The 27,747-nt window shown below is 37.9% G+C and overlaps 1 long non-coding RNA gene across 1 annotated transcript in view; it reads left to right on the forward strand.

The window, feature by feature from the left end:
- Positions 1-26,792, forward strand: part of LOC143653855 (uncharacterized) — a 30,495-nt gene extending 3,703 nt beyond the window's left edge. Inside the window, exons 2-3 of the long non-coding RNA XR_013161566.1 lie at positions 26,409-26,583; positions 26,678-26,792. This is a non-coding gene — a long non-coding RNA (uncharacterized LOC143653855). The remainder of the gene's footprint in view (positions 1-26,408; positions 26,584-26,677) is intronic.
- The last annotated feature ends 955 nt before the right edge of the window (positions 26,793-27,747 follow it).

The following is a 27,747-nucleotide window of genomic DNA, read 5'->3' on the forward strand; positions in this document are numbered from 1 at the left end:
ATTTCCATTACTATTTTTAATACTTTCACTACAGAGAGGGGCCCACTTGCCTGTGAAAACCAGGGAAAGAAAGGGGAACCAGAATGCACTAACATAAGCATTAAGTGAGACAGCCAGCAGGGCTGGTGTTCTAGTTTGCTAGCTGCCAGAATGCAGTATCCGAGAAACAGAATCGTTTTTAAAAAGGAGAATTTAATGAGATGCTACTTTATAGCTCTAAGGCCGAGAAAATGTCCCAATTAAAACAAGTCCATTGAAATGTCCAATCTAAGGCATCCAGGGAAAGATACCTTGGTTCAAGAAGGGCAGTGAAATTCAGGGTTTCTTTCTCATGGAATGGCACATGGCGAATTTCCCTCATCTGAAAAGGCACATGGTGAACACGGTCAGGGTTCCTCTCTCATCTGGAAGGGCACATGGCAAACATGGCGTCATCTGCCAGCTTCTTCTCCTGACTTCCTGTTTCATGAAGTACCATGGGAGGCATTTTCCTTCATCTCCAAAGGTTGCTGGCTGGTGGACTCTGTTTCTCATGGCTATGTCATTCTGCTCTGCTCTCTCTGAATCTCCCATTCTCCAAAATGTTTCCTCTTTTATAGGACTCCAATAAACCAATCAAGACCCACCCAAATGGAGGGAGACATGTGGTCTAATCCAGTTGAATAACCACTCTTGACTAAATCACATCATCCAGGGAGATGATCTGATTACAGTTTCAAACATAAAGTATTGATTAGGGATTATTCCACCGTCATGAAATGGGATTTTGATTAAAACATGGCTTTTCAGGGGGCATACATCCTTTCAAACCAGCACAGCTGGGGACTCCAGTATGTTCTCTTTGAAACGATTGTATTGCATTGAAGTTATGTTTGCCTCTTTCTTAAAAACATGTTGATTCTAGCAATTGATTCATTCAGCTTTTTCTTTTATCTGAAACATATATATGATGGATAACCAGATCATCTTAATTATATAGCCATTTAGGTATTTCTAAATGCGCACTGAAGCACAGTTTCAAATCGTGCAAGTATCTTGAAGGGAAACTGGCTATGTGCATGAGACAGGCCCCCTCTCCTGGCTCTTCTTATAACTAAGTATGTGAAATTGCAGAATGTTTCACTTTGCCTTTTAAGAAGCCTTTAGCCTAACTCAGCAGCCTCACACATTGTTCCAGGATAGTAACCCACGTAAACACTCAAGATTTTACTGGTTTCTCTTAGCCTTAGCCAGGTCTCCATCCTTCACCAAGAGACAGCAAGTACATGCGAGAGAAGTACGGCTGGTGATTGACAGCTCACGTTGGGAAGATTCTTTACTCCGAATCATCTCATTCTTCTAGCCCTCATCGCTTCCACGATTCTCTAACACTTATAAAAATACGAGTTTTTTTCAATTTACTTGACTTTTTCTAGTGGCAATAATTATCTGGAGTTGTAGTTTTCACTTTGGATGATGTGTTCACTTTTCGTCCATCTTATTTCACTTTTTTTAATTACTTATTGGTCACTATTGGAATTAAAGTTTGAGTCTCGTGAGCTGAAAGTTCTAAGATATGACATTGTCCTTGTTTTCAATATGCTTATATTCTGGAAGAGTGATAGACAGGTATGTCAACGACTACGCTGTAACACAGCTTGGCAAACCACAGCCTGTTCATCAAATCTGGCTCAATCCCCGTTTTTGAAAATAATTTTCATGGGAACGCAGTAATGCCACTTTGTTTATGTATTGCCTATGGCTGCTTCACACTTCAGTAATAGAGGTGAACAGTCATGACAGATTATATGACCCAAACAATTCAAAATATTAGTGTCTGGCCTTTTACAGAAAATATTTGCTAGCCCCTGTCCTATAACATCCTATCACATCCTGTCCTATAACATCCTGAGGTCATCTAACTCAGACTGTTGGAGATGGGAAGTTCAAGAACATATTCCTGGAGAAGGTGGTGTTTAAACTGAGTCTTTCTGGTTGAGTACAAGTTAGCGAGGTTTCGAAGGAGTGTTGGGGAGACATGAGAGTACATAGAATAAAAAGGGAAGATGCTTCAGGCAGACTGAACAATATGTGGAATGTTCAGTGAGTTACACAGATAGATGCATTTATGTCAGTATGGTTAGGCGTCAGTTTTATATGGGGGAGGGGAGGATCTGAGATGAGAGTCAGATCATGAAGAACTGTAGGTGCCAAATTAATACCAGACAGAATGATGATAAATTTTAAGCTATGGAGGAAGGTAATAAGATTTGAATTTTATTAGGATGTATCTGACACCAAAATGTAGCAAATAAATTGGAGAAGAGCAAGTTGAGTCAGGAGACAATTCAAAGGCAGTTATAGAAATCTAACAGTTCTAACTAGGACCTCATCTAAGATGGTGGCAATGCAGATGGAGAGGATATAGGATTCAATTGTAATTCAGTAGGTAGAATAAATAGAAATTCCTTTTTCTCTGAATGTGACAGAAGTTGAAGGTATTAGATAGTATCTAGATTTCTGAACTTGGCAAAGTAGGCTGATGTATTGAATATAGAGATAGAAAATGTAGAAAGAGCAGATTTGGAGGAGGAGGGAGATGGTGATGGTACCTGTTAAGTTTTGGGGTAAGATAATACCCAACATTTTGAGTATATTGAGTTGTGGATATGCAGGTGAATCTATTCAAGAAGCCCTCGCATATGTGGACCGCTAGCCCAGTAGAGATGCCACTACTGGAGATGTAGATTTCATTATTATTTTTATCCCTTTTGAAGATCATATTTTATCAGTTGTTTTTACCTGTTCAAAATCCTTCCATGTATAATGAAATGAAGACTCATTTTCATTAACTTAGCAAGATGAAAGGACAGTAGATGTTACTCTTTACAATTATATTGTGATATACGTGTGATATGTGTAATTATTATCAAGCAATAAAAATCACCCACCACTTCACTCCTGCTTCTCCTCCTACTTTACAAATACTAATTAGTATTAAAATCTCTCATGCATGGTGAATAAGAGCTTCACCATGCTTATTATCTGGCCCTTTATAGAAAAGAGATTACTCATTTACTTCCTGGTTTCTGGGGACCCACTGCCTCCACCTAGTAGATTGGATCCACAGGAAGTGACTAAAATGTGTTCATTTGCATAATGAAATAAGCAAAGCAAATAGAATTCCCTGAGGTTAAAACTTAAAAGAAAGAAAGAAAAATTCTCCCTTTTGAATTGGTTTCCTGATATTATCCAGAGCCTGACTATACAGTTTGTTTTTTTATCTGATGTACTTCTCATCTTTCCACTTGTTGCTTGCTTAGGGTTATTTGCAAGGAAAGACAGATAATGTGACATCATTCATTCATTCAGACACCCAAAACCAATCTAATACAGACTTGCCCAGAGTCAGACACCAAAACTGAGTTTTTCAGAAATGTCATGCTCTTCTAGGCCTCAGGAAATTTTGCCAGGTGCAATTGTATCATCCTTTTGTCATTTTTCACATTAAAGCAATCTCTATTAATTCCCTTTATCATATATTTGTTTTCTACTTCATTTTGTCATTTTTCACATTAAACCAATCTCTGTTATTCCCTTTATCAAATATTTGTTTTATATTTCATTTGTGTCTGTTCTTATCTTTATTATCTCTTTCATTCTATTTCTTTTGGGTTTAATTTGGTATTCTTTCTCTAAATTTTGAGGTAGATATTTAGATCCATCATTTTCATCCTTTCTTCTATTCAATGTATGGATTTGAGGCTATAAGTTTCCCTAACCATGGCTTTACCTGATTTCCATGACTTTTGAAATATATTTTCAATATGTTTTATTTCAAAACATTTTCTACATTTCATTATGGCTTTTTCCTTGATTCATGAGTTATTTGAATAATTTGCATAATCTCCAAACTTTAGGGATATTTTTGAGTTGTCTTTTTATTATTTGTTTTTGGTTTAATATAACCATGATCAGAGAACACATTCTGCATGTTTCCAGTCCTGTCAGATTTTTCAGGACTTGCTTTATGGCTTAGCAGACGATCAATTAAGGTAAATGTTCCATGTGCACCTGAAAAGAATGTGAATTCTAACACATTCTCGGGTGGAGTATTTTGTATATGTCATTTAGATCAAATCTGTGAGTCCCATTGTTCAAATATTCTAGATCCTTAGTGATATTTATCTTCTTGTTTTATCAGTGAAAGAAGCATGCTAAATTCTCCCATTATGATTGTGATTTTGACTATTATTTTTATTTTTCGGTCTGTAAGTTTTGTTTTATATATTTAAAAGACATTTAGCCAAATACAATAAGTGGACCTTGTTTGGACCCTAATTCAAAAAGATATTTCAAGATAGCAGGGACATTTGAACATAAAGTGATATTAAGGAATCATAGCGGACTTTGTTGGATGTGATGATGACATTGTCACTATGTTTTTAAAAGTCCTTATGTATTAGAGATATAGACAAGGCCTTATGGGTTAAATTTTACAATATTTTATAGAATTTTACCCACAAGAAAATGTGTGGGAGATAGATAAATGAGTGCCAGAATGCTGATCATTGTTGAAATTAGGTAGTGAATTCATGAATATAATTTCTACTGTTGTGTCTACTTTCATCTATCATTTAAATTTCACAATACATAATTTTTAAAAAAGAAGGCTCTTTACCTAAGATACAGTGATAAACTTCATTTATTCCTAAATTAATGTACCTCTTACCCGCTTTACTCAATATTTGTGCCCCCTGTACAACATGAACATTAAAAAAAGTTTAGAATCAAATTTCACTTTTTCTTTGATTTACATTGTGTCTTTTGAGACATAATTTCTAGTTGATTCTTAAACAAACAAAAAACTCTACTGTTTTTCCTTTCAGATTATTATGCATTCTTTATTATTAAAATTTGTGAACATTAAAGAAATATAGAATGTATTTTAAAATTATCTCCCTTATACCTCATTCCCTCAGTCCCAGAATATCAAGCTTATATTGTTTCCATTGCGAACACTGCTGCTGTAAATTTTTTTTCATGTGTTTTCGTATGCAAATATAACTACATATGTAGAATAAATTCCTGAGAGCAAAATGGTTACAATGTTGTATACATTTTTTATTAATTAAAAAATTAACTAACACAACATTTAGAAATCATTCCATTCTACATATGCAATCAGTAATTCGTAATATCATCACATAGGTGTATGGTCATCATTTCTCAGTACATTTGCATCGATTTAGAAAAAGAAATAAAAAGACAACAGAAAAAGAAATAAAACGATAATAGAGAGAAAGAAATAAAAATAAAAAAAAACTATACTTCAGATGCAGCTTCATTCAGTGTTTTAACATAATTACATTACAATTAGGTAGTATTGTGCTGTCCATTTCTGAGTTTTTGTATCCAGTCCTGTTGCACAGTCTGTATCCCTTCAGCTCCAATTACCCATTATCTTACCCTGTTTCTATCTCCTGATGGTCTCTGTTACCAATGACATATTCCAAGTTTATTCTCTAATGTCGGTTCACATCAGTGGGACCATACAGTATTTGTCCTTTAGTTTTTGGCTAGTCTCACTCAGCATAATGTTCTCTAGGTCCATCCATGTTATTACATGCTTCATAAGTTTATTCTGTCTTAAAGCTGCATAATATTCCATCGTATGTATATACCACAGTTTGTTTAGCCACTCGTCTGTTGATGGACATTTTGGCTGTTTCCATCTCTTTGCAATTGTAAATAATGTTGCTATAAACATTGGTGTGCAAATGTCCGTTTGTGTCTTTGCCCTTAAGTCCTCTGAGTAGATACCTAGCAATGGTATTGCTGGGTCATATGGCAATTCTATATTCAGCTTTTTGAGGAACCGCCAAACTGCCTTCCACAGGGGTTGCACCATTTGACATTCCCACCAACAGTGGATAAGTGTGCCTCTTTCTCCACATCCTCTCCAGCACTTGTCATTTTCTGTTTTGTTGATAATGGCCATTCTGGTGGGTGTGAGTGTCGTATACATTTTTAATTTTGATCAAAACTGCCTATTGCACTTCACGCAAGTTGTGTATTTTGTTGAGTGGGACTCCTTGACCATATCGTCACCAATACTTTGTATTATCTAAAAAAATCCCTTTGTCAAACAGATAGATTAAAATTGATAGTTGGTTATTGCTTAAATTTGTTTTTCTTAAAGCAGAACATGTTTTCGTGTCTTGAAATCCATTTCTATTTCTTTTTTCCCTGAATTTCCACTTGTGTCCTTTACACAAGTTTCTATTGTGTTGTTGGTCTTTTCTTTATTTATGAGCTCTTTGTGTATTAAAGAATGAGTTCATTATCTTTTATATGTGTTGTGAAAATGATCCTATTTTTGTCATTTAGTTTTTTAATAGTGTTTTTCTGTGGAAACATTTTAAATTTTTATGTAATGCAAGATATTCATTTTTATAGTGTCTGCTCTATTTATTACTTAGAGAAAGACTTCTCTGTTCTAATATTATTTAAAACAAATATTCTCATGGATTCTTTTAGTTCTTTTACATTTCCTTATTTGAACCTTGTAATAGTTTTCCAGTTTATCCTTTTATATTTTCTGGGTACAAATTTGAACCATCTGCAAATGATAAATTTGTCTTTATTTTTCTTCTAGAAGGAAAAATCAGTCACTAGACCAATTTTCTTTAATTAATTGTAGAAGGTACATTCTTCCACTTCAGAGAGAAGAGACAGATCTACAAATGCCCTGTTAATTTCTAAAACTCTCTGTTAAGATTTAAAAGGCCAGAATATTTAACGTTATTACATTATTGAATTGATGTATCTTTTGTTTCCTTCCCTTGTCTAATTGCACTGGCTGGCACTTATGAAACAATGGTAGCGTAAGTGTTAAAAGTGTCCTCTATTTTTATTTTGTTGAGGTTTTTTAAACAGTACTAGGCATACTTATTTATTGTCATCTTTTCTGAAGCACAAATGGTATTTATTATGGAAGACAAGGTAATTACCAAGTATTATACACTTGAAGGAAATTAGTCAAGCAACAAAAAAGAATTCATCCATGAGAAATTCATGAATTCACAAAATTCAACATTACCATGTTTGTGGACCATGTGGATAAAGCTGTGTCATTTTTAAGCAAAATAAAATTCCTCATGAAGAGTCAAAAAAAAGGGAAGTAAACTGTAAATATGTAGCAGATGCATTTCCACGCACTGGTTTTATCTTCTGGTGAGTGTATAAGTGTTTTCATTTGTAGAGAGTGCTTTGGAAGAAAAGAGTGAAGATTTGGTTATTTACTTGCTTTTGGATCTTCTGTAACTTTACGGTGGATTTGTAATGTTGGTGATTTTTTTAAGCTTTTGAGGCTCTTTAGGATCAATAGCTTCCCTAGAGTCTTGATTTCTTTTTTGATCAATTATCAGATCAGGTTTTTTAAGGAAACATACAGTAAAACACGAAGTTCCATCTACCGCAAAGGACGTGATAGTCACCAAAGTAAATAAGTTCTTTATTCAGAGTTGGAAAAGTGCCGTGTAACACATCAACCTGCTTAATGGGCTAAATGAGAAAAAGATGTTCACACTCAGACCTGCCTGGATGGGAATTTTATCAAATTCATTTTAAAGCATTTTTATTCTCTGCCATACCTAATGAGTTGTAGTAATAGATTTCTTGCATTCCTGGTATAAAACTTGCTTGGGGCATAAACATTTTTTAAAGTTCTTAATGCCCATTGTTATTTTCTAGAATGCATTAACTGAATACCACAAATCAAGTATGTGTCTCATCACACCTTCAACATCATGTATTATTGTCATTGAAAAGAAACCTTTGCTAATTTAATAAACCAACAAATCTTGTTTCGATTTGCAAATTTTTATTACTGTGAGAATGGAAAAGTTTTCACATGTTTTTTTCTCCATTTGTCTTTCCTCTGTGAATTTCCTGTCATATCTTTGCCATATATTTCTGTTGGTGGTTTTTACATTTTTCAAATAGATTTGTTTACATGCTTCTTAAAATCTTCTCAATTGATTCTGTAATCCATCAGGAATTTATTTTGTTGTCCAATATGAAGTAAAGAACTAAATTATTTTTCCAGATCGCTAATTACCCAGCAAAAGTAGCAAATAATCTCTTTATCATTCATTTGTGGTGCTTCCTTTATATAAAAACAGCTTGCATACATACTAAGACTAGTTTCTGGGCTAGATAGTCTAGTCCAGTGATTCTGTGCTTTAATTTCTGAGATAGCACCAGACCGTATAAATTATTGTAATATGGGATTTGTTTTTATATCTAGAAGCTATCACTCCCCAAATAATTCATCTGAGGAGTCAATAAAGTGATTTATTCCCAACATGACCCCAAAGACACTGGTCAGGTAACATGTAACAGTGGTAGATAGAGATAGTTGATAGATGATAGATAAATAATTGGGTGGATGGGTGGATAGATGGATGGATGGATGGATGGATAGATAGAGCAAGTGAGTCATTATCTAATGATTTTGAAATAGTTTCGTGGTGCAAACAACAAAGGAAGAGTGTCTGTCTGATCTGCTGTCCATCCTAGACTCTTATCAGGGTTCTGATTGCCTTGGGGACAAGAGTTTTGGAGGAGCTATGGATCAATGGAAATTGCATGTAACAGTTTGTGTGAATGTACATATTTGTCTGGGGGAACGGCCCATAACTTTCATCAGATTCTCAAAAAAGTTGATCAACCCTCCTCTTTGATATTAACTATTCTAAACTCTATCCTAAAAGACAATCCAGCTTGTTTATCAGATAGAAATAAACTTGGGCCCCATAGAATTGGTTTGCTGAGTTGGACTTTCATATTACATACTGAGGAATGTGCTAAGAAGCTGTCATATGCAGCTTACTATTTTATTCATCATAAAGATATCATTTAGGGTGGCTTCCACCACAGCAAACTACCATGTCCTTTTACTTGTTGACAGAAATTTTTTCCCCAGCCTGCAGCAGAAAAAGGTGTGATCTCTGAAGTAACTGATGTCATTCCCTTGTGGAGCCCATTGGTCTCGTTTAATCTCCGTTTTGGTGTGGACTCTGACAAAACACCAACTCAGACACACAGGCAAATTTCAAGAGGGAGAGAGGGGTTGGCGAGAGGGAATTTATCAAGTCACATAGCAGAACTACAGAAGGGCAGAGGCAAAGCTGGGGCTAAAGGAAGGCTGTAACTGAGGGTTCCAAAGCCTTCACCTCAGCTCTTCTCTGCCCATCAGCCAGAGCGGTGAGGAGGGGGGCGGGGATGAAATATCCTGCTGCAACACTGATTTCCCGACCTGGGCTCTGTTGACACAGAGACCAGATAATTCCTTGCTGTGAGGGTCTGCCCTGTGCATTTAGGATGTTTAGCAGCTTCCCCGGCCTCTACCACTGGGGAGGGGGGCGTCAAGTGGCCCCTGGTTGAGAACCACTGGAGAAAGAGAGTACCTCCCAGAATAAGGGGGGTGGACACACTTGCTGAAGTGTGTCCAAGATGGCCTCATTGCCTCAGTTCCTGTGAAACTCGGAGACAGTTTGCAGACGGCCGCCAGTAGGATGTAGAATTGTATTATGTAAATTTTGGATAAGAATCTGCTCTGTATTGTTTTCATCTTACACCCAACCCTTGATATTTCCTCTTTATTTTTTTTCCCTTTATTCCTGGTTTTGTCCTACTAAATCTATATGGATTTAAGTAGATGCTTTGAATTCCCTTTATTGAAATGAGAATTAGAGGAAAAGAGACAGCTGTTTATAAATATTATACGTCTACAGATCAATTTGGCTTCTTTTACTTTATAGCTAAAATGAGCAAATTCTTATATTCAGCTCCTTAAACTAAAAGGAAACAAAAGTTATCTTTTTGGAAAACTTTTTTATTTCAGCATAACCTTTTCTCTCTCCTTGAGATTTATTAAAACAAAGTTATTTCCAGAGGAAAACTTTTGAGTCCCTCAAAATAGACTCTGAGGAAGGTTTGCCAGGGGAAATTGAGAAAACTGAGGAATACATTTCCTTTAAGATTTTTTATGCCAAATACCTCTTCCGACTCTCAAAGATATACATGATGAACAAATTAAGCTGATTGCCTTCACGTGGAAAAGCAGCCTGGGATTTGTCAGAGGCTTTGGACAAACCTAGACAAAGACTCCTTTTTTAAAAAACTCTAACAGATCATTTTTATTCCTGCCTATTTCTGCCCATAAACCAACAAATATTTTGAGAAGAACTAATGTAGTACACACAGATGTGAATGGATGGGAATGTTTTCAGAGTGAAACCGAAAACCCATAAGAAAGAAACATGTAATGTTGTGTTTAATAACTATGGTCCGATGAGGGGAAATTTCTGACAAAAATAAGTTTGCCAGGCTATCAACCGTTACTGCCCATGGATCTGTGCCAGCAGTCTTCAAACGCGGGTGTCAACTGCAGAGGCTGTGAACACAAAAATCTAAAAAGAGACTGCCTTTGGGAGAGCGCTCAGCTAGAATTGTCTTTTGAAGGCTGATCACGGGATGGATTTAATGTAAACTGATATTTTCCCTCTATTTCATGACTTAAACTACCACCAAAGAGGGATCTTAGGACATATGTGCAGGGAAATGAAAAAGACCATTTACCAAGTGCCTACTCCCAGCTCTTTATAGCAGTATAATGGGTATTAATTTCCCCCATTTTCTAATGAGGAAACTGAAGTTGAGAGATGTTGAAGTTTTCCCAGGTTCACACAGCTTGTTAATAGGGGAATGATGGCAGCGACCCTTTAATGAGCATCTACCACAGGGCGGGCAGAGTGCCAAGGACCTACCTCGCCAATGCAGTGACCCTCAGGGTGAGCCTGCAAGGAAAGCATGATTATATCCATTTGACAGACGTGAAACTGAAATTCAGAAAGCTTACGTGACCTGCCCAAGACTTTCCTCTAACTTCTGTGTAGCTGGGATTTAATTCTAAGTCTGTCTGGCTCCAAACCCTGCACTCTTTTGTGCGTTGGAAAGCCGTCATCTGTCATGTGTTCCAGATTAAAATGATTATTAACTGCATTCATATGGGAGTGTTTTAGAACATATTACCTTTAAAATGTTTTTTTCTTTTTCTTTGCCAATGTTTTATTTCTTTGTGGTTTAATTAGTTTTTTTTCAAAGTAATGCTTGCTTATGGTTTTAAAAAGGTCAAATAGTAAAAGTTGTAAAATGAAAAGCTCCCCATCTCCTTCCCAGAGATGGCTACTGTTAAATTTTTTACATAGCTCTTTTCAGAAATTTTCTATATATATTCACACAGACACACATATACATAATATTTTCCTTTAACTTGGATGAATTCATATTTTGCATACTATTCTGCACCTTTCTTTTTTCACTTAATGTATCTTGCACATTTTTCCATACTTTGTGAAAGTAATATTAGACAGAGTGCCAGATCATTTATGAACACAGATTCCAGAAACTGCCATCATTACATGTTCAATTTGTGGCAACAGTGTGACCCTTTTCTTTCTAAGAAAGGGGTGTGCAAATCTCTATATAACTCACTTGAGAAGAACCATGGTTATCTCACAATTATATATTTTTCTTCTCCCTCAGAGAGACAAAAAAGCATATGGTGAGTATTTAAAAAATGGTTTTTTGGCCAAGGATTTATTGGAATAAGGGTGAATTCTTAGAAGAGGAAATATTGAGTCAAATGATATGCATTTTAAATTTTGATAAATATTGTCAAAATACCCTCAAAGAAGTTGTCTAAATATATATTCCCATAATTCCCACAAACCTTCAGCCTTGCCTGTCCCCCTTTGCACCCCCCCACCCTCACGTTTTAATCCTGGAAATTACTAAATGTTTAATTGTGGAAAATATGTTTTGTAAAAAATGGTATCTTCATTTTGAATTGTATTCTTAAATTATGCATGAGGGTTAGCATCATGTATTTCTTTTACTTATGAACCGCCCACCTTCCAATTTCCTATAAGCATCTCAAAGGCAAGTGAGGAAATCATTTTATGATGGGTAAATATGAAGAAACACAAATCCAAATTCCCTTTGAAAGAAGCTTCTTTTCTTCATGTCTGCTAAGATTTTTCAGCATGCCCATGTGTACTGTGACTCTCTAAGAGGCGGTTTGGAAGAGAGGGGTGTGAAGGAAAAATCTTCATTTCATCCACCCACCTACCTTTTGTCATACTACAATTTATAAAGACACCATGTCTGGCTCCTAGGTGCTCTGGAAATATTATATATTACTGTGTATAAATTCTAGAGTGAAAAGTTTGTGGTTAATTACACCGTTGTATTATATCTTTAAGAATCCTCTCCAGTGATAGCAAAAAAAGAGGTAAAATAGTAAACCATGTGGCAGACTGTATGTGAAGATGACTGCTAAAAATGGATCCCATCCTTATACAAGAAAGCTGCTCCTCCCATGCAGAAGTGGACTCTATCTTTCTCCTCTTGGCTCCAGCTGGCCTGTGACTTCCCATGACACGGTGAACATAATGGAAGTGCTATTGCACAAGTTCCAGGCCAGTCCTTAAGGGCTCTGGCAGCCTCTACTTTCGCTGTCTTGCAGCCTGAGCCATCATGTAAGACAGAGAGAGGCCCAACCAGTGCCCAGCCATTCCAGCCACCCCGGCTGAGGCGCCGCCGCGAAGGTGAAGCCCTCTTGGACATTCCAGCTCAAGTCATGCCCCCAGCAGACTGCAGTCCCAGAAGAGAATACAGTCATCCCCCTATGAAGAGAAGAACCACCCAACTGAGTCCAGCTAACCCACAGAATCGTGACAAATAAAATAGATCACCAAGGCAAGGCCTAAGATAACGCCCAGAAAGAAAAATCATCTGAAATAGGAAATAAAGACCAATTGTCAAAATATGGGAGCTCTAAGTGGATGGATAGGGAAGGCTCCAAAGACCAGAGAAAGAATACAGAACTCATCCTGAGTGAAGGTATAGTAGTTGGGACAGGTATTCTAAGTCTATATTTCTACTAGAATTTTCTGTGATGATCAGAATGTTCAGATGGGACTACTGAGCACTCAAAATATGGCCAGTGCGACTGTGGAGCTGAATTTTTTATTGTAATGACTTTTAATTCATTTGCACATAAACGAAATAGCCAAGCCACATTGGAGAGAGCAGTTACTTCACCACATGTTGAACTTCACCCTGGGAAGGAATAACATTCTCCAAAAACTTACTCCAAAATTATGTCTTCTCTACCTGCTTCCCCTCCCCAGAATTCTGAGAGGAACCTCACTGTTCAGACCTTGTGGTGCTTCAGCGTCCCAGAGAGCGGCTTACTATAACCCTGTAATCTGTCAGCATCTCCGTACTCAGAGCCTGGAAGGAGAAGGGGAGAATGTAAGTACTCTCCTTCCTCCATCCCCTTGTGCTTCTCTGAGTAAATAAAGATGGGTACGAAAGAAAAAAAGAAAAAAAAAGAAAATCTGTTTTGGGGTAAAAATGACTGTTATAAAGGAAATTTCTAAGAAATTTAGAGAATTTGAAATTCAAACCCAAAACACACACACACACACACACACACACAAACACACACACACACACACAGTGTTTTCCAAACTCCTTTCAATAAAGAGAAATTTGGTGTATGCGACCTCTATTAACTCTAACAGCAGCAGTAAGACACATTTTGGGAATGTTCTTTTAGAAAACTGCAGAAGAAATGTTATTAAACTGGGCTAAATGTCATGATGAAATAGTGAACACTTCAACCATGAATACTACATGATAACTTTGCCAAATCAATTCCATTTCCTTAATTAGAAAATTAATCATTTGAGATTATTAAACAAATATGAGGCCAGATTAAAATGATGATTTTCATTTCCTTATAGGTTAATTTTTAAATATTTAACAAAAATAGAATAATACTCTTCCCAAGAAGGCAAGATTGCAGTTGAGATTAAATTTAATTATATGGTAACTAGATTCCAAAGATTTTCGAACACTATTTCTAACATTCCTACCTTCTGAAGACAATATTGACATTTACATGAATAAAATTACCATTCTTCTATGCCCACCTGGCAATGAGCCATTATTTCCCATGGAGCCAAGGATAAATAACGATTTCAAGGACTCTTTTTTGCTAAAGAGAAATTCTCGCATTCTTAGGAGAATAGAATTTGCTCTGCTTCACTGTTTAACACCTTTAAAATTGACAAGATATTATTTCTACTTTCTGTGAGTTCTCAAAAGACTCAACTCTCCTGCCCTCCAGAATTTGTTCCAACAGGATCATCAAATTTAGATAAACCAGCTAATTATTCCAATCACTTCAAGATTAGACTAAGTGTGAGAAAATGTGTCTTCTTGCCAAATTCCTTTTTCTCAGAATTTTACTGTTGACAGCAGCCCTTAAAGATTATCTTCCTCTAAGGCTCCCATCCCAGTTGTGTGTTGGAACAAAGGCCAGGGTGGGGAAAGGGGCCTTTTGTTTGTTTGTTTATCTTTACTGACAAAACCTAACAACATACAAACACGAACATTCTTAACACATGAACATTCCATTCTTGGTATATAGTCAATGACTCACAATATCATCACATAGTTGTATATTCATCACCGTGATCATTTCTTAGTACATTGCACCACTCCAGGAAAAGAAATAAAAAGAAAAAACTCATACATACTATGCACCTTACCCCTCCCTCTCCTTGACCGCTAGTATTTCCATCTACCCAATATATTTTAACCTTTGTTCCCCCTATTCTTTTTTTTTTCTATACCCTGGAAAGGGGCCTTTCTGAAAATACCTATTGCTGAATCCCAGCATAGACTAATTTCAGTTTGGGGGCTGGGGAGCCGGGTAAGGCATAGACATCGGTAAGGCCACTACTCATTATTCTAATGACCAGTGCACCATTGAGCCAGTCCAAGCCATTTACTGTCTGGACATGGGGACAGGGGACCTGCTGGCGGAGTGTGTTACCATTTCATTTCTTATTCACTACACCATCAGAACTGGAGCAGCCTGAATTAGTGCACACCTAGTCTCTGATTCTCAAGCTTGTTAATGGATCACCAACGTGTGTCTCTAGGGTCACCTCAGGGGGCTAATGGGGGACAGCGAGGATAGGGAGAGTCTCCTGATGTTGGACCAGGGCACCCTTCCTCTCAGGTTGTACACTGAGGTTCTTAATATTTTATTTGAAAAGATGGTTCCACTGCGAAAAGAAACCGAGTCCACAAAATCACTCCTCTAAAAGTGAGAACATAATGTGTAAAATGCCCATTGCTGAAATGTTTATCAAAATATCTTGGGAGCCAGACACCAGCTCAAGTGTTATTGAAATGTAAAAATGCATACTTAAAAGAACAGAGGAGTGTTAATTTGTAAGTCACAATTTTCCTGCTGTTTGTTGAACTCTAAGAGGATATCTGAGCTCAAATATTTGCACCCATGAAAAGTATGCGTAGCAGAAGAATCTCCAGCCACAAGTACAAGTTTTAAAAAGGTATTTCATTTTTTTGTAGCTGATTCTATTTCTATTTTATGTCCCATTACACTAATACCTAATATTGAGGGAACCCTGCCTCTGCCCCATGTTTGGGTCTAGTCTGGGGGATATCCGCAGCCCCAAGGCATCAGGGAAGGGCTTTGGTCGCTGGTCCTCCTTGGTCCTTGCTGGCATCCTCTGAGATGTCACCCTTCCCTCCTAGCCTCAGGACGTGGGAACATGCAAATCCTTTTATTCCTGACCTCACTCCCCCTGAGGCCCAGCTCTCCATCAACAGGATCGGTCCAATGCTGGTCTCCCAGGAAATAGTCCTGCTGCTCACCTGTGTTTCGGGAACCCAGAGGGTGACTCGCGTCCTCTGCTCAGACACCCCGCCACCATTTCTATCTACTCTGTGGCTCCCCACCACCCTGGCAAAAGGGGGACCTGTAACACGGCTGTCTCTCCTGGCTCTACCCTGACAGTGAGGCACAGCTCTTCTCTGCTGGTGGTCCCCAAAGCCCTGTCAAGGGTCAGCCCCAGTGTGGGGACCAAGGCCTAGGGTCCCTCCCAAGAAAACATAAGTGTCTGCATTTTCCTCTGACTCCACTTTCTCTCGGAGACTGTAGTTGAGGGGGTGGGAAAACCGCCTTGAACTGAGAACACTTTTCTTCCAGAACTGTTATTCCTGTCCTGAAGGCTTCATATAATCCAGGCTTTTAAAACTAATTAAAACTAAAACTTCATTTAGTTAAAACTAAACGAAGTAACATTATCTCTCAAGACTGTTGTTTCTGCTATCAATCCAAAAGCCTATTTAAAACTCAAAGGCTGACAATTGCCTGCGTATTCTTTCTTTCTCTGTGTCATCTCTTCCCAGAAGTTGCTCCAGTGGAGAGACGCAGAGGTCAAAGGAGGACAGGGGAAGACAACAAAACAAAAACATCAATTAATACATTAATAGCATATCATTCTTCAAATGCATAAGAAGGGGATATTAATCAGGTCTAAGATCAATTTCTTGGCCCTCTCTCCAACATTTATCACTCTTTCATCCCATCCTCCTTTCTGCATATAGTCTTTAGCCAGGGCAACCTACATAATTTGCAGGGCATTCTTGATCAAAATTAATTGGGAATTTCAAGAGGGCTACACAGAGCATTGAGCCAAGCAGGGCTCAGGGTCCCTGAACTCCAGGTCCCCGAGGGACTGATTGCACAGCTCACAGGCTAATGAAGCCAGCCTGTCTAGAATCCTTAAAGCAACCCTTTCCTTGGTTTTCATAGAGTATTATTTATAGTATCAAAATAATTTAAGACAATCTAAATGTTTAGAATAGGAATTCATAACATAAATTTCTATATAGCAGAATTTCTATATAATGGATAACTATGCAGTTATTTGGTATCATATGAGGATACTAAACAATATGGAAAAATGTTATAATGATTTCACATTTTGAAAATGTTAATATGTCTGCCCTGACCCCACCCCTTTATAAGGAAAACTCTCCCACACACCACTAGAATGTAGAAATGTCGAGTGTGAGCTCAATTTTATTTTTCTTAGTGTGTGCTTACATCTGTTGATGGATATGAAGGAGACTCACAAACTTACCAACAGAACCTTGGATGCACCAAGATAAGGTGGCTTCTTTATTTCTCCCTTAGCTGATCTGATCTCCTAAAAGATACTCCTCACTGGGTACCTGGTTCAATGAAACTTGGTAACCTGCCAGTCTTCTGTGGCATGAGCGTCTCCATTCAATTTACACATTTATTTAAAATTCAAACCCTTAGATTTTTCTTAAAGTATACATGCATGTACACAAAATATTTATAAGACTGTTCATTGCAGTCTTGTTCATAACAACATCTTATCTATGTTCACCAATCAGGAAAGAGTTAAATAAGTTATGAAGCATTCTTACAATTAAATACTCTTCAGAAAACAAAGAATGAATATACTTTCTTTGTACTGAAAGAAATTCCATTGACATATTTTAAATGAAAAAAAAAAAGAGGCCCCAAAGTGTTATGCTACCCTTGATTTAAGAAAAAGGAAAAATAAGAATAAGAATACATATTCACATTTGCTAGTATTAGCATAAAGAAACTCTGGAAAGATGCGCGAGAACTCAATTAAAATGGTTTCCTTCAGGAGAAGTGCTGTTGAGAGACAAATAGGTGAACGGGAAGCAAAACTTTTCCCTGTGAATCTAGGTACATTGTTTCAATTTACCAAGTATGTGAATATATTGATATGCAAATGAATCAAATTTTTAAAAATAATAACATTCAATCCCTTATGAGAATGGTTTAAAGAGCATCTTGTGCGTGGCTGAGTAAAATGATCCGTCCGTGAGAGGTTTCTCTAAGTTCCCCTGAATAGCAGCTGTTTAGGGCTCGTTTTCAGCCTGGTCAAGCTTTCCCTGCTGGCCTCTCCTGCTAAGGTTGGCAGCTGGCGCACTTCATTGTCTGCTCCTTCTTCATGTGATCAGGCTGAGGGGTGGCCCAGGCTGACTCAGGGTTACCTTAGCTCTTGCTGGTGCTCACCATAGACTTGGGCTCTTCCCTATCCTCTGTGGTCCCTCTGCTTTGAGTCTTACATCACAGTCTCTTCTCTGTGGTCCAGACTTGCCACTTCCCTGGGCAGGTTTATGAAGGGCTCTTAATTCTATGCACGTAGAAGGCCAGGGCCTCTGTTACGAGTTGAATTAAGTAGTCTAACACTTCCTAAAACTATGTTGCTAGGAAAAAGAGGGTTTCATGGTCAAATGAATTTTGGAAATTCTTTTGTAGCTTCCTCTTGAAGATTTCACAATACATAACTTCTATTTCAAAAAAAGAAAAGAAAAATTTATTTTACTTGGTTTAAAATCTAGCATTTTGGGTGGGTCACCGTGGCTCAGCAGGCAGATTTCTCGCCTGCCACCTTGGAGACCTGGGTTCAATTCCCTGCGCCTGCCCATGCAAAAAAAAAATCTAGTATTTTCCAATCTTATTTCACCATAGAGCTCTTTTATACATATTTATTTATAGTTCAGGAAATGCTCATACATTTTGGAAGTGTGCTGTTATCACTCATGATTCTGCCAAGCATGCAACCAGTATACAGTATAATATATATGTACACATCATGGAGTTTGGAAATATCGTGGAGCTTGAATTCTTGTTCCAGTTTTCGCTGGCTGTGTGAACCCCCAAGCAATCTGGTTTTTAATGGAGTTAATACTAAATGCATCTCAGGCTTTCTAATAAAGAGTCTGATATAAAAATTTTTGTTTGGTCTTGGACGTGCAGTCTGATTGATAGAGAGAATGCTGCCTTTCTTCCTTTGTAATAGCAAATTTTAATCAAAGTAATGATGCACTTAATAAAAAAAAAAAAGGCCAGCTTTTCCCACGTCCTTTGTGGATAGTTTTGGCCATCTGACCAAATCCCAGGAAACAAGATGTAAGAGGAAATATCATATGAGACTTCCACGAGAAAGCTGGTTCCTCTTTTCCCACCCTCCCTCCCATTTCTAGAACTGTGGATGTGATGTCTGAAGCTCTGGAAGCCATATCGGAACACAGGGTCACCATGAGGATGACAGCTAGCCCACCAGAACAGAAAGAAGGAAGGAAACCCAGGTCTCTCATGACTTCATGGAAGCCCCATATCGGTCCTGGAAAGGCTGCCTCCAGATTTCTTTTGTGTAGAAAATAACTCTGTGTTTTTCAGCACTGAAGTTGGGTTTCTTTTAATAGCAACCAGACTCAATTCCTAACTGTTATGATCATGGATGAGAATCTATTCATTCGTTCATTCATTTATTCATTCAATAGATTTTTATTGAGTTTCTAGATTCCAAACATTGTGCTAAGTATCATGCCTTCCAGTACTAGACATTGGAATAATAAACATACAAATAACAATAGTTATTATTATAGATACTGTACTGGATCTCTTATACATTTACCCCCAATCCACTCTCCAGTGGATTTAATATACCTGGGGGAAGACTTTTGTGGGTGCCATGATTGGGCTCCCTTACTCTTTGGTTTCCAATTGGGTCAGTGAGCAGTACCAGCAGGGGAGCAGAGGGAGAGAGGTTGGGGTATTTATTTGTCCAGCTCCCTCTGCAGGATGGCTACAAACTATTGCCATCTCTCTAGTCCAAGGCCCCTTTTGTTTGCCCTTTCAGGTCTCAAGCTGGTCATAGTGGCCCTAGGTAGGATGCCGGGGGCTCACTACACCCTTCCCATGCCTTTACAAAGAGTCCCTTTCCAAAAGTCTCCTCAAATTTGTCAACTGGATCGTGCCATCTGTTTCTTCCTGGTAATCTACGGACACAGCTATCATTTACCAAGAACTGCTTTTGTGCCGGATGCTGCTAGATGTACTGTTTCCTTGAAGCTTTTCAATCTTGCCCACATTTTGCAAAAGAAGGGTGAGGAATAGAGAGGTTAAATTAAGTATAACCAAACTGTTAATAAGTTCTTTTATTTTCCTAACCAGGAAACTTTACAGAGATAGGGTCATCCTTAAATACACCTGTACAATCAGCATTTTATTAGGGGTGTTCTCTCCAGCCTGCTGCCCCTGCCCAAGCTTTCCTTCATGGGCCTCTGTGTCACTGTATCCTGGCGCTGCCTCTTAGGGTTCAAGGTTCCCTTCTGCCGGCCCCTCTCTGGGCTGCCCTCCCAGCAGGGCTCCTTGTCCGGCCAGTTACCTCCCCTGTGCCCAAGTCTCAGAACACTGCCCTCCCTTCCCTTCAGTATTGGCAAGTTACCTGGATAATAATACTGCACAGAATAGTAATAGTATTACTATAGCACCTGCTACTAATGATTAATAATTACCTCACTTCAGAACTGTAAGAACCTCTAGTTAACCCATTACCTTAATTTTTAAAAAAGGGCTTAATCTGTACTGGCAGTTTTAGAAATTGCTGTGATGATTAAAAGAGACATTTAGGTGGTCATGTCCTTCCTGACTGCTGACCACTTAGTGCAAGGTGGTCTTGTGTGAGACACTAGAAATATCTTTCATATTTAGGTTTGTGAAAAAAATTTGTGGCAATTCTCCCCCAAAGTAACCTGACTCCTGACATCATTTTTCCTTATGTGGCTTTACAAATTCTAAGTTATATATTCCATTCCAGGAAAGGAATTCTCCAGGCAACATGTGGAATTAACAGAGGTAAAAATAATCATTTTGCGTAGTGGAGCAAGACTCCTTATTACCTTCCATTTTTTAGAAAGAGCCCAGACAAGTCCATTTATCATTATCAACTGACAATATGTAATTTTGGCTCCTGAACACTTTCACATTCTCTTTCCACATAATAACATATTTTTGAAAAGAGTCAGCTGGGTCCAGAAGTGCTTTCAATTTGTTTCCCCAGACAGCATGACGTCTATAGTTTGAACTTATTTGTTTTTAGAGGTATAGGGAGGCAGGAGCACATATCCAAATTGTTCTAGTGGCATAATGAATCCTATATGCAAGGAACGCTTACATTCACATTTTAAAAGCAACTTTCCAAATATGCATGTTCTGTTTTCAATATCCTAGCAATGCTGGAGTGATATGGGACATCTTAACTTGAGGAGACTTGTTTATATTGAGTGATTCTGATAGCAAAGAATTCTGCAAAGAAACATTCCATAGCACAGGTGCAAGGCTTGTCTGAAGCATAGAACACTAGAGATCCATTTGGCTGGGTTGGTACATTTAATCCTGATATAAAATGTTCAAGAAAGCATGAACTCCTTTACAATATCCTGAACCTATTACAGTGGATTAGAAATGTGTTACTCAAGCCTGCTCACCTTCATTGACTCTCTCCAGACTTCTGCAGAAATAAGACAGATACTGACTAGTAGAATACCTGTGGCAGCTTTAAAACATGACTACAAATTCTTGGGCACAGCACTCATTGAGAAGTCGATTCTCTTTCCCTCTCTTGAATCTTGGCAGGCTTGTGACAGCTCCGACTGATAGAGTATGGCAGGAGGGATGCTTTGTGATTTCCAAGGCTAGGCCATAAAAGGCCACACAGCGTCTGCCTTGTTTTCTGGAATATTCTTTTTGGCACCTTGTGTCACCATGTAAGAAATCTGACCACCCTGAAACTGCCATTCTGGAAGTCCTGGTGAGGGCACCTTGGTTGACATGTCTAGACTCCTGCCAGCCAGTCCTGCCAAGGAGGCACACATGTGAGTGAAGCCGTCTTGGCGCCTCTGGACCAGCCCATTTTCCAGATGAGAAACATCAAGCAAACGAATAAAAGAAACCCAGGTGAACCCTGCCTGAGGTCCTGCCCCACAAAATCCTCAGATGCTGTTTTAACCACCATGCTTTGGAAAGTTTGTTTTACAACAATAGATAACCAGAACAATTGCTTTTAAATTATGTAGTCGTTGGTCAGCATGCCATTAGTAGGAAATATGGTTCATTTGACAAAGAAACTGAACCACAAGGTCACATAGAAAGGCTGGGCCGCTGTTTGGTTCCAGCTATTACTGAGAGCTCTTGTGTTCTTTCTTCCTTACAATATCTCTTTATGTTGGTCATAACATTTTTTTATACAAGGACCTTTAAGATGACTAAGTCCGCTGGCTTTCAAATTAGGTCTTCTGGAGCCTTAGGGTTCTAAAAAGGATGCCTTAAGCCTCACCCTGGATGAAGTTGCAGGGGGAGAGGGGAGGGTAGCCAAAAAGGAGGGACGGGGTTCTGGCCCTGTTTCAAACCAAATTTCTTCTGCTTTTACTAGTCCTATAAAGAACGGTTGGCATTCCACTTAAGCTGCCATTTGAAAAGAATGTTCCATTACTAAACAAAAATCAAGAAACAAGAACATTTTCAAAGTAGTGATCTGGTCCAAGGTCATCATTTCAAAATTATAAAATCACACTCTGAACAACAAAGTATTTTTCTAAGTATTGTACCTAGTTATTGGCCAAGTGATTCTGTCGATCAGTTTCCCTGATTCCCAGCCCAGTGATCTTGCCATGTTTATACAGTTAGCCTGCATCATGCACATAAGCAATTCAGGTGATTAATGTATCAATCACTGTTTATTGCACACCCACCTGTCAGATACCAGGCACCATACTAGGTCCTGGGCTTGATACTTGCTCTCAGGGGGTTTACAACTCAGGTGGGAGATGATTACCAACTAATAATGCGTGAGCTTCCTAGCAATAGTTTGGGCTTCTGTCCGCCCCCCCCCCCACCTTATTCATAACAAGAACTATCAGCAAGGAAATGTTTAAAAGCCATATCACTTCATCTCATGCTGACAACAAAAGCCAAGTTGTAACAGAAAAGGAAGGAAGCAGTGAACTATAGTAACCCAGAAACAGTAAGGAATAGGTCCCAATTAAACAGAATAACGCTGGTATGGAAGAACATAAGACAATACAGATTTTAAAAATTGCTACAAACTCACCAAGATGAATTTTTGAGAAGTTTTATTCACGTCTTTGTGTTGTTTATTTGGTTTGCTTGAGAATGTCCCCTTATATCCCATAATTTTTTTAAGCACTACACTTTGCAGGTAGCCTTTTTAAAAGACACCTTAGAAAGATCAAACTAAACACAAGTAAGCATGTGAGACAGGTTTTGAAAAAGAAATAGGCCATTTGAGAGGGTTGGTGGGTACGGGTGATTTCTGAGCATCTAAGGCTATATATATACAGATAACAAATCAAAATATCTCATCAATTCAGGCATAAAACTTCGATTCCTTCAGGAAAACCAATTGCAGAACTTGCGAACCAAATAACTGCTAATGACTGAGTTACACAGTGAAGTCTATTCAAAAAGGTGTAAAAGAAATATTTTTAAGTTTCTATTTTCCTTTTAACTTAGATAAAAACTCTGCTTCAATTCCAAGAAATCCTAGTGTAGGAATAATCTTTCCAACTCACTCTTTTCTTTAAAAGTTTCTCAAAATCATTTTTCAATTCATCCCCAAACCCTTTACTTTTTGTGATCCATAATTTAAACCAAAACAGCTGTCACATAAACAGAAAGCCCGTTTATGTGACATTGTCATCCAGGAGTAGTGCCCTATAGCTAACTGAAATTCTAGAGGATAACCATTTTTTATTATATGTGAATTACGTGGTTTTCAAATCTATAAAATACAAACAAAAATCTCTCATACAGATTTATACTAATGATTAATCTTTTGTAATTCAAATGGTATTACAATTGTTGAGCTAAAGTATCACCATTTTAAACATTTATTCTCATCGTCCAAGGTAATAAAACAGAAATTATGAAAAGATTGGGCTGCTTCTCTACTAATTCATGGGCAAAACCTTGAAAATGCTTTAAAAATGAGGTTTTTATGTGAGCTTTTTACTTGCCTTTTATGTAAAAGGCAGCCTTTAAAATGAACAACCACCACCAAAACAAAAACCTTAACACATGCAGGCACATAGTTGCATATATTTGTCTATCTCTCCAGATCAGAGAAGAACTCTTTGTTAAGTACAGCCTGAATCTTGAAACTTATATTGCAAGCTCCTAGCACAGTAGTCTAACCCAAAGTCGGTTCTCAGTAAATGTTCATTGAGAGAATAAATCGTAGAACTTTATAGCATTTTATTTGCATTATTTAGTTTTGCCTTATTTTTTTCAGAACAACCTTATACTGAGGTTGTTATGTTGAGGAAAGTAGACTAAAAAATTGAGACTTAAAATGTTTGCCAATTTTACAGTTATGGTGCTATTTTGTATTGGAACCAGAACTCGACCCTTCTGATGGAATCCCATCTCCTTTCCACTCTTGGTCCCTTACCTCTCTGCAGAGAAGAAAATAAAAGATAAGGTATTTTTGTAATTTTGGCAAAACAAATGTGTATTATAGTGTCTTCATTCATTTATTCTCTAGGACTGTACCTTTTTATTGCTTCATAATATTTCACATTTACAGTCTGTAATTCCATATATATCTGTGTATTTATTTGTTTGTTTTGTCAGTCTTTATACTAGACCATAAGCTGCACAGGGCAGGGAGCTGTTCAGCTGAATATGAGTGCGTTATCCAGAGCCAAGCCCAGCAACCTTCTATGTAATCGGCATTCAATGAATGTTGGTTGAATATATGTTGAATAGAAATTTTGTCTCCATCCTATCTTTGATCCCTAAGCATTAGTAAAAATACTATTGAAATATTGAAGTTTACCCTCAGATTGGGGGCATGGCATTGAGTAAATACTAGTACTAGAACCAACCACCCAGAAATTCTACCCTTGTCTACCTACCAACCACACTCTCTGAGCCAAATAAATGACATTTTATTAAATATTTTCATTCCGATATCTTCACTCACTATGCAATCCATCTAAAGAAAAACTGATATTTATTCTCAAATATTAGCTTTTTGTTTCATTCAGATGTTTTTTCCAAAAGAATCTGACATTTTCTTCCATGATTGACTGCCTCCATAGGAAAAATAAAGTTAGAACCCTTCTTATTACTTGGTAAATGCTTCCTTTAAATGTTTTCAACTTATTATTTTTTTTTTTTTTTTTTTTAGGGAGGAAAGGAAGGAAAGACAGAGAAGGAAGGAAGGGAGGAAGAAAGGGAAACATTTTTAAACATTTTCTTGTTTTTTTTTTATTATATTTTGTTTGTTTGTTTGTTTTTTACATGGGCTGGGGCCGGGAATCGAACCGGGGTCCTCCGGCACGGCAGGCAAGCACTCTTGCCCGCTGAGCCACCGCGGCCCGCCCAACTTATTTTTTATTATAAAAAAAAAAAAAAAACATACCTTTGATACAACAATTCAACAAATAACATATAAAATATAACTCTTCTCCACTCCTGATCTCATTTCAAAAGAAAATTTTTCAGTTCCTTGTATATCCTTTCAGAAAAGTTTTAGTCATTTGTGTGTACACATGTGGGGGTGTTTTAGTAGGTGCTTTTAAAGTGTAATGTAATTGAATTTTTTAAATGTCAATTTTTAGAATAAATCCACAAAATATGACAGAAATATCTTTGAGATTATAGATACCACCTCCAAGCTTTTGCCTGGATTACTTCAGTAAGAGAACACTCACAAACAAAACAAAATCTGCTATTGTTTTATATTTGTAAAACTAAACACCCTGAAGCATTACTTTAATTTTTTTTTGTTTTGACCTACCTTGTAATTAACTTCATTCTACTTCAGTTCATCCTCTTACTGGAATAAAACATTTTCAAAATGCCTACAGTTGTAAAACCCATGCGATGTTGTGGAAAGAAGAATGAAGATAAAGTCCAAAGGGCTGATCCCTAACCAGGAGGAAGTACTTATTAGTTAGTTTCTTTTGGACAAGTCATTGAACTGCTCTCCACTTTGAATTTCTTACCTATAAAATGGGGGTAGGAATTTCTGCTCTGCATACTTCACGAGATATCGGGGAAATCAAAGTGGACAATACAGTATTTGTACTTGGAATAGGTAGCTTGAGAAATGAATTTATCCCAATCAACCATTGAATGGAGAAAACGTAAAATTGTGCAGCAACATCTTTAAGTGGTGTGTCATGGTCAGGTTCATGTGTCAACTTGGCCAGGTGGTGGCACCCATTTGTCTGGTTGGGCAAGTGCTAGCCTGTCTGTTGCTATGAGGACATTTCATAGAATTAAATCATGATCACATAGGCTGCATCCACAGGTGATTCCATTTGTAATCAGCCAAGGGGAGTGTCTTCTGTAATGAGTGAGTTTAATCTAATCAATGGAAGGCTTTTAAGGAGGATTCAGAGAAGACAGGTTGCATTCCTGCTTCGGATGGTGAGCCTCTCCTGTGGAGTTCATCCAGACCCTCCATCAGAGTTATCTGCCTCACAGCCTGCCCTATGGATTTTGACTCTATATTCCCATGGTTATGTGAGACACTTTTGTAAATTTTGTATTATGGATATTTCCTGTTGATTCTGTTTTTCTACAGAACCCTAACTAATACAGTGGTGTGATGTCATAATTTATCATCCAAACCCAGACTTTTAGGAGGGTGAAAGAAGGCACTGCTAATAATTATGTAGGAACAACAAGCACAAATCAGGACTGTTCAGAGAAAACTAAGACGTATGGTCAGCCGACCATGAAGTGGGGGTCTGAACTTGGTAGGTGCATCAACGTCAAGTCCACTGTTAAAGGACATGGTTTGTTGGAACGTCCAGCTGTCTCACCCTCTGTTCTTTGTTTGCTTGTTTTTAGGTGCATGGTCTGGGAATCGAACCTGGATCTCCTGTATGGAAGACAGGCATTCTACCATTGAACCACTTGTGCACTCTCCACCCTCTGTTCTTTAGAGTTTACGTTGTGATGAAGTTTTTACTGGTCCTCAGGAAATCGAGAAGAATGAAAACTCAATTGTGAGGCTTTTAAAAAGCTGAATTGATTAAAGTTTTATATTTTTATTCTGAGATTATGTCCTTGCCACTCTTTTTCGTTTCTGGAGGAATTGATAAATGGGAGGCCTTCTTTTGCTTCCACCAATAATTAAAAATAGGTAAATAAAATAATTTTAAAATAAATAAGGAATACATTTTGAACTCTAGAGACCTACCTGACCACCAGTCTCATTGGCTCTCTACCTTCTCGTTTTTGCCCTGCCTGACCAACCCCCACCCCAGTAAGGCTAGTGACCTTGTCCCTTACCCCTTCTGACTTGGGCAGCCCTTTCAAGTGCATGGTCATTTCTCCTTTGCTTGCAGCCTACTCTGGGTCAATTCCCTGAGACACCCCCCCACCACCACCACCACACACACACATCAGTTTCCTGGGGATGTTCTTATGGGCTGCTCCTTCTCCAGAATGCAATCCATACTGCCATGGAAAATGGGACCCCAGCAAATAAAACACTTCTACATTACTTACATGCCTAAGAGGCAAACCATTAAAAATTCCTAATGACTAGCTCAGACCCATGAAACAAAATACATTAGAAGGCACATGCAAGAAAACATGTAGCAATGAAACAATTTCAAATTTGTTCGGGTAGAATTTCTAAAAGATAAATGAAGATTGTAGTCATTGGCCAGCAATCACCATCGGAAATGTAATTAGATTCAAAACAACACATTCTAAATTTGTCTTTTAAATCTCAGGAACAGTTTCTGCCTCTAAATGTTATCCCTCAGCCTTCACTCCTCCCTGGGTGGTTAGAAACTCGTGTGAGTGGTCCGCCTTTATCATCAGCCTCTCATTGTGTTTTAATAAAATGATGATCAAATGCCAGGAAACTGGCAGCATTCTTCCTGATTCTGTGTTGCACAGTTTGCTGA

This window comes from Tamandua tetradactyla, chromosome 13, assembly GCF_023851605.1.
Source record: "Tamandua tetradactyla isolate mTamTet1 chromosome 13, mTamTet1.pri, whole genome shotgun sequence".
Taxonomy (NCBI): Eukaryota; Metazoa; Chordata; class Mammalia; order Pilosa; family Myrmecophagidae; genus Tamandua; species Tamandua tetradactyla.